The 7704-nt window shown below is 40.2% G+C and overlaps 1 protein-coding gene across 2 annotated transcripts in view; it reads left to right on the top strand.

The window, feature by feature from the left end:
• The first annotated feature begins 4389 nt into the window (after positions 1-4389).
• Positions 4390-7704, top strand: part of CEP128 (centrosomal protein 128) — a 458914-nt gene continuing 455599 nt past the window's right edge. Inside the window, exons 1-2 of one of the 2 annotated variants that reach the window (XM_017505934.2) lie at positions 4390-4600; positions 6603-6758. The gene's annotated coding sequence lies outside the window, so the exon portion shown is untranslated. The remainder of the gene's footprint in view (positions 4601-6602; positions 6759-7704) is intronic. The other variant, XM_037730456.1, reaches the window with a different exon arrangement.

Below are 7704 nucleotides of genomic sequence, written 5' to 3'. Positions count from 1 at the left end.
AAGATCCTGCGAGAACTCACTCACTATTATGAGAACAACAAGGGGGAAATCCACTTCCATGATCCAATCACCTCTCACTAAGTCCCACCCCCAACATTAGGGGTTGCAATTCCATGTGGCATTTGGAAGGGGACACAGAGCCAAACTATATCAGCTGTTGTTGTTTCACAGTTTTATAAATTTGCAAGTTATTGGTGAAATACAACTTCTGTCCCTCCTCATTGAAACAGTACTACCTCTGTTTGCCATCCACAGCTTCTTACATAATAGATGTCTTCCCTTCTCTACATTATTCATTCTACATGAGCTGGGTTAGGATGCTCATGTCAATGCTTTTAGACTAGCCCCATTCCAGAACCTCTTTATCGATTAGTTCATCTAGGCATTTAATGTTTCATATAGTTCAAAAGTGTTTCTGATGAAACTGCTCAAGAAACTAGATCTAGAATTAACATCTTGGATCTTACAGGCTGGTGATCTCATTAATGTAATCTTAGTCAAGGCTCTTTAGATTTCAATCAACAGAACTAATCTTACACCTCAAAAGGGAAATCATCACGAGGCAACAAGCTATTAATATATTATTTGTAAGTGTTTAGAACAAAATAATAGACTACCAATATTCCTGGAACTAACATTTTGAGGATGTCATAGTATTTGTCAGCTTACATATGATGTTAGCTTACATTCAATAATACTTACCATGAATTTGGCACTAGGTTTAGTGCTTTACACACATTTATTTATTTACCAAACAACTCTACACATGAAGTACTATTTTTATTGTTCGCATTTAGAAAAGGAAAAAATGAAGGCACAGAGTGATTAAGTAACTTGTTTGAGGTGACATTGCTGATAGATATTATAACTGACTTGAATCCAAGTGGTTTGGGTCCAGAATCTGTGCATTTAACCACCTCCAGTTGCCTCTAGTGTATTGTAGAAAGCAAGCACAGGAAATGCAAGTGGGAATAACAAGGCTTGGATCCAGGAACTTGGAAGTTGTCAGGAACCAGGGCTGTATTCTCTTGGGCTTATTTCCTCATGGCTGTGTAGTTTATTTCCTCTCACTGTTTTACTTACTTCTCTGTCTCTGCAGGTTAGCATTATCAGCTGCCTCTTGAACACAGACGAAGATGTCCACCTCTTTGTGATGACCTCAGCTCTTACCTGTACATCAAGACTATTCTGGTAAGCAATTGGGAGCTTGAGTCCTAATTTTAGATTCTCAAAAGATAAAGAGCCTGACTGGCCCATATTGTCTCAGGTATCTGTCTACTCCTTGTCTAATCAGCCATGGTGAGACAGGTAGAAACTTTGTATATCATAACCTAGGCTGGTGGGGCCAACACTGTGGGTAGAATCATTCCCAGTTAAGGGGTTATGTGGGTGAGGCATGTCAAAAATATCTCCCGCATCTACCTTTGTCAAGGTATTATGTAATGAGAAGATCATTGATGACACTAATCCTGAATAGGTACAATTTGGGGGAAAACGTGTTGAAACCTTAACCCCAATGTTACTGTTTTTGAAAATTGGGCCTTTAAGGAGGTAGTTAAGGTTAAATTAGGCCACAGTATGAAGTTCTAATTCAACATAATGGAGGTCATTGTAAGAAGAGAGAGAAACCATGTATGTGCTCATACAGGAAAAAGCCTATTTGAGGATACAGAGAAAAGATGGACATCTGCAAGCCAAAGACAGAGACCTTAAGAGAACCCAAACTTGCTGACACCTTGATCTTGGACTTACAGCCTTCAGAACTGTGAGAAATAAATTTTTGTTGTTTAAGTCACACATTCTGTGGTATTTTATCAAATCCATAGTAAACTAATACATCATGTAATCTCTGTGTGCCCCTACTTATCATGGTTTGCAAAAGGAGGATACTGCAAATGATATTCATATTAGTTCATTATGACACTGCTATAAAGAACTACCTGTGACTGGGTGATTTATAAAGGAAAGTGGTTTAATTGACTCACAGTTGTACATGGCTGGGGAAGCCTCAGGAAACTTACGATCATGGCAGAAGAGGGAGAAAACACACCTCCTTTTTTCACATGGTGGCAGTAGAAAGAAGTGGGCAAAAGCCCCTTATAAAACCATCAGATCTCCTGAGAACTCACTCACTATCATGAGAACAGCATGGAGGAACTGCCACATGATCTAATCACCCGTCACAAGGTTCCTTCTCCAACATATGGGGATTACAACTCAGATTACAATTCAAGATGAGATTTGGGTGGGGACACAGAGCCAGACCATATCAATACTCTTTGTGGATTTTTCCAAATCTAAACTCAGATGAGTCTGCTTGAGTATGGTGCTGTGTTTGTATAATGTCTGTTGGCCATACTGATTAAAAGTAATACATATCTTTGGGAGTTATGAGACAATTTTATGTAAAACCTATTTTGTTGGCTTTAACTCATTTTGTCTGTTTTGTCAAGACATAAGAGAAGATTCAGTGATGTGACTTCACTACATTTTTTTGGGATGCCACAGCTTCCCAATTGAGAGCATACCACATGATAAACAGTTGCTATAAATTTAATAATATATTTAAGCATTTATTGATCAAAATGAACTAAAATATCTGATTTTTAACCCTTTGGTCCCAGTTGTGTCCTGAGATTTTTTATTTATTTGGTTAATATCACTCTAAAAAATAAGGCCTCTAAAATTGAATCAAATTCTCTAAATATGGTTAAACCAGGGAATACAGGCTTTGGACAATCAGTTTTTATTAATGTAACTCATGATTACATTAGTTTTTTCAGTTGGCATTTCTCCTGCAGTTGATCTGATTATCACTTCTTCAGAAAGTTTCTCTTTTATGGCTTTCCATAGAAACTTATGCAGTATTCTATTACACAGAGATTTGTAATCATTTATTAGCCTTTTTCTCTCACGTGGTTCTGAACAATTTGAAAGCAAGATCTATGTTGTTTATTTCCTTATTATCATACTGCACCTTTAGTGTCTAAAACAATGTCTGGATCCTAAGAAATATCCAGCATACATTTGCTGAATTATATGAATGAATTGTTTTGAAAGTTAAAATGTTAACAAAGAGTTATGCTTCTACATGCATATGGGCAATATTATGGCTGTTCTGAATTATCTTAAACTCTGTGTCCAGTGGAATGTATTCTTGAGGAACAATTTCAAGGAAGCAGCTTGAAGACAGTTGCAAATGCATAGAAGGTTTTTAGAATTATTTTATGTTCAAACCAATGAGATAGTTTTATGTTTCAGTGTTGGCCAGAAAAGATATTTGAATAATTCTACTATATCAACTTTATGTGCTAATTATTTATGACTCTGCCTGTGTGTGTGTGTGGGGGGGGCGGGAGTGGGATAAGGAGGGAGGGAAGGAGAGAAAGGGAGAGAGAGAGACAGTGAGAGAGAGATGAACAGAGAAGGGCAAGTGAGGAAAGGGTGAGAAGAAAGATAAGCATTTAAAAAGGTTAGGTCCCTTTGAATGGCCAATAGAAGGGACCAACTGGGAAATGGATTTTAGAGTACAAAATTGTTAGATTAGGGAACCCTTGTTATTTAACATGATCTAACTCTTCTTCACGTAACCAGGGAAGCTTTGGCAGATCAGATAATATTTGATTTTAGCCTCAAAGAAGGAAGGGGAAGTGGTCTTTTTGGCAGAGAAGAAAAGGGCAATTCGCATGACTAATTTGTTACTTCTTAGCTTTTCCAAAGTTCAGTTTTTTATTGAGGTTTTCATTCTCTTCGTGACTGAAACCAACTCCCCTGAGTACAAAACATTTCTTTGATGTTCTAAAGTGAGGAGATGACACCTAGACTGAAGTAGCAGCAGTCAATAGCTGACAGCCTCACATCTACTTTTGTTGTGCCCTGAATGAGCCATACGCTTTTAGGCAAGTCCCTTACTCTTTCAACGCCAAACAGGTTGGACCACATAATCTTCTCTGCTCCCTTCCGGTTACAAGAATTTGTGAGTCTTTGGAACAATATGCTGGACCCTGGTATTAAGGGGATTTTTACCTTTCAGTGCTAGAAATTGTCCTTCCCTGTCCCCCCACCGCTCCCTTGCCCTTTTTCTACCCCTTCCCCAACTTACCGTAGTCCTGGGGGACTCTTTTTGTCCCCCAAGGAGTAAAATTACAGTCAAGGGTAAGGAAGTATTTTTATTCACTTTCTATCTGGAGTTTGCCTCCTACAGGGGAGGCTGGTCCTTTAAAAAAAAACATAGAGCAGGGCAAGAGGGCGCGGTCGAGGGATCAGGCTTTTTCCGGGAAAGTTACCCGAAGGCCAGCCATATGGCATCCTGGGATTTGCAGTTTTTTTCCGGGACGCTCTCCCTTGGTAACTCCTTGATCGTGAAGCCGAGGTGGACTACAACTCCCAGAGGGCAAAGTGGCGGCAGCGGGGTCCAGTACTCTCGTTGTGGCTGGGCGGCTAGTTCAAGTTGCCATAGCTGCCAGTCTGGGGAGAGCAGAGTCGGTTGAGTCGCAGCGTTTGGTCAGTTGCACCTTCTGGGTCGCTGGTAGCCGCGGGAGCCGGGTGGGGCCTAGGCGATGATCCGGCATTAACGAGCTGGGGTCATCCTCCGTGTCAGGTACCTGCCCCCACCTCCCGTTTTCCCTTTTTCGACCACTTCCCCATCTTACTGTGGACGTTTTAGTCCCACTTCCCCTCGTCCCAGGGGTGGGGACCTCGGAGCGGCGCGGGATCTGGGGTGGGGCCGTGGATGGGTGGAGTGTGTGCAGAGGTGAGGGCAGATGGCGCGCCCGTTCTCCCGAGGCCTCCCTCTGTCTGCAGGAGTGTCAGCGGTCAGGTCCTGGCCAGATTATCCAGAGAATCTGGGCTACATTGATTGTCCTTCCTTTTGGGGCACCTTGCTCCACCGCTAGCACCTGTGAAGCTTTAAGGGCCAGGAGATTGGTCTCATTCGGTAGGTCCTCCAGAGAACCGTCTGACATTTCCTTGCCTGTCCTGTAGAACTTGATATATATGTATATATATAAAATACCTGTTCTGTAGTCACTGAAAGCTTGCTACTCTTTGGAACGCTTGACCCCTCTTTCTATGCCATTATGGGAGTTGCCCCAGCCTTACCTGTTAGCGGCCCCTTAATTGAATTGTTTCGTAAAATGACCTGACATTGAATCCCAGCTGCATCTTCTTGGTTTGATGGAGCCAATCTGTTATGTAGGCGTCTGGTAAAACTCGACCATTAGTTGCAGCGTTGAGTATTAGTAAAATATCTAGCACAGTGCGTGGCAGCATTTGTTCTTTATTTTTTGTTAATTATGCAGAGTAGTGTTATCTAATACAGTGTGAGCCACACAGGTGAATTTAAATTTTGTAGTACCCACATTAAAAAAGTAAAAAGAATCTGGTGAAATTAATTGTAATAGTTTATTTAGCACAATATAGAAAAATGTTTTCAATGAAGTAAATATAAAACTTATTGAGATTTTTACTTGTTTTTGAGTCAGAGTTGGTTTTGCTGCCCAAGCTGAACTGCAGTGGCGTGATTAGGGCTCACTGCAACCTCCACCTCCTGGGTTCAAGCAATTCTCCTTCCTTAGCCTACCGAGTAGCTGAGAATTAGAGGCACCTGCCACCATGCCTGGCTATACATTAAAAAATATATATATTTTAAGTCTTCAAAGTCTACTGTGTATTTTACATGTGTAGTACATGTCAGTTTGACCTGGCCAGAGCTAGAGCTCAGTAGCCATGTGTCTAGTGACTGATGTACTGGTCAGCACAGATGAGTTTAAAGCTTTGACAGTTTCACATTGGCACACATAAATTTGGTTGTGCCTATGACTCATTTCAGGGGTGATGGTGGCTGTTTTGTTAGAAGAGTGAAGTGTGCACTGTACCTATATTCTCTCAGCATATCTTGTCTGCCATTTCAGAACCTAGGTCTCTGAGCTGTTTCTTGACAGTTTATCTTGATTTCTTGATTAACTTTTTCAAAATATTTTTTTTTCTTTCTCCAAATAGTGTACAGATGTAATCCCAGATGTACCTTTTATGTAGACAAATCCCAGTTCTCTGGATCACTTCCTGTGGATTCCTACAGATTGCTTTGAAAGCAGTCACAAATAATTGAAAATATTTCTGTCCACAGCTCTTTCCTACAACCGAAGGCATTTTACTCTTCTTTATTTAATTGTAGCACTGAGTATATAGGAAGCTTATAAAATATTTCCTTTAGCAGTGTTAAGCTGGCTTAGAAGTACAATTGAGTCACCATATTCAGAAGTAACATGTTAATTTTATTACCTTAGTTACTGACTGATAGACATGCTCATGCTTAGTACTTTTGGCCAGACTTGGGCTGCGGTTCACACTGGAGCATGGTCTGGCAAGCCTCAGGGATGACCAGGCATGGATGGAAGTCACCAGTGACATTATGTTGGCTGGGTACTTGGATGTGAAGAATTGTAGTGAGGTCACTTGGGCTTTTGAATGATTCTAGGAACATTTTCTCTGTTCTGTGTTATGCCATAATATGTACATAGGGACCTAATTTTCATATTTCAGAATTTAAAAATGTTTAAAGTTATAGGTGTGTCTTACCCCCTTGTTTCGTTTATTTGTAGGTGGCTTGGGGAAAGTGTAGAAGCAACCAAAGATCATCTGCTTGACGAGGCCCTTTGCCCTGAACCTCATGAAGAAATGATAGGAGACAGACATATGTGCCTAAGAAGAGCGTTGAGCTCAGAGAAGAGCAACTTGGAGTTTTGGGGGTGTGCTTTGTAAGTATGCATTCTCCCTGAGTTTCTGAGATAACACGTCTTTTTTGCATACTTACGGTGGAAAAGACTTTGCCAACAAATAGAGTTTTGGGAGCAAGAAGCCCCTTTCTAATATATAGTATAAAAATAAAATAGAATGGTTGTGTATGCAATGTTACAAAAATTCAGATGAACAAAGTAGGTAAGTTGAGATATCCTTTATAACTTTAACAGAAGCAATAGTGATGCACCTGTTTCTATTAAGCGAGGAATTGAGAACCTATTTTGTCTCGGGCACTCCTTTTACCGACCTTATATAATTCCTTTCTCACACTTATCTTTTACAAAGGAGGCCGTTGAGTTTCAGGTGATTTGAATTGTTTGGGATTCTGGAGCTAAAAGAATGGTTTTTCTTCCCAGGTCTTCTGACTCTAAATTTCAGTCTCACCCACTGCCAAGGGGCTTCATTGCTGTTTATAACTGCCCTTTAATAGAATTTGATTCACACTCGGTATTTTTGGATAAAGGGTACCATATATGGCACAGTGTGCAGTTATTCATCTCTTCCAATGTTCAAAAAGTTCTATTATCTTAGTTTTTTAAAAAATATAATGGTCTTTATGTTATTATTGAGGCAAGAGATTATTATAATTTGTGATTTCCATAAATAAATTCCACATGAATTGTCATTGATAATCAAGGGTGTAGTGTTAAAAGTTTAAATTTACAACATAGATATAAAAATTTTGGACGTTTTTTAGGATTTCATATTTTGCTTCAGTAGATAAAAGGCTCTGAAACGTAGAGGAGACTCACTGTGGCCTTGCAATAATAACACTCTATATAAGATCAGTGGTGTGCAACATTTATAGGATTAGGCCAGGTGCCGTGACTCATCCCTGTAATCCCACAGTATGGGAGGCCAAGGCAGGAGGATTGCTTGAGCCCAGGAGTTTGAGGACACCTT

Source organism: Cebus imitator, unplaced genomic scaffold, assembly GCF_001604975.1.
Source record: "Cebus imitator isolate Cc_AM_T3 unplaced genomic scaffold, Cebus_imitator-1.0 Scaffold345, whole genome shotgun sequence".
Lineage (NCBI taxonomy): Eukaryota > Metazoa > Chordata > Mammalia > Primates > Cebidae > Cebus > Cebus imitator.
This window is presented reverse-complemented; position numbering and strand designations above follow the sequence as displayed.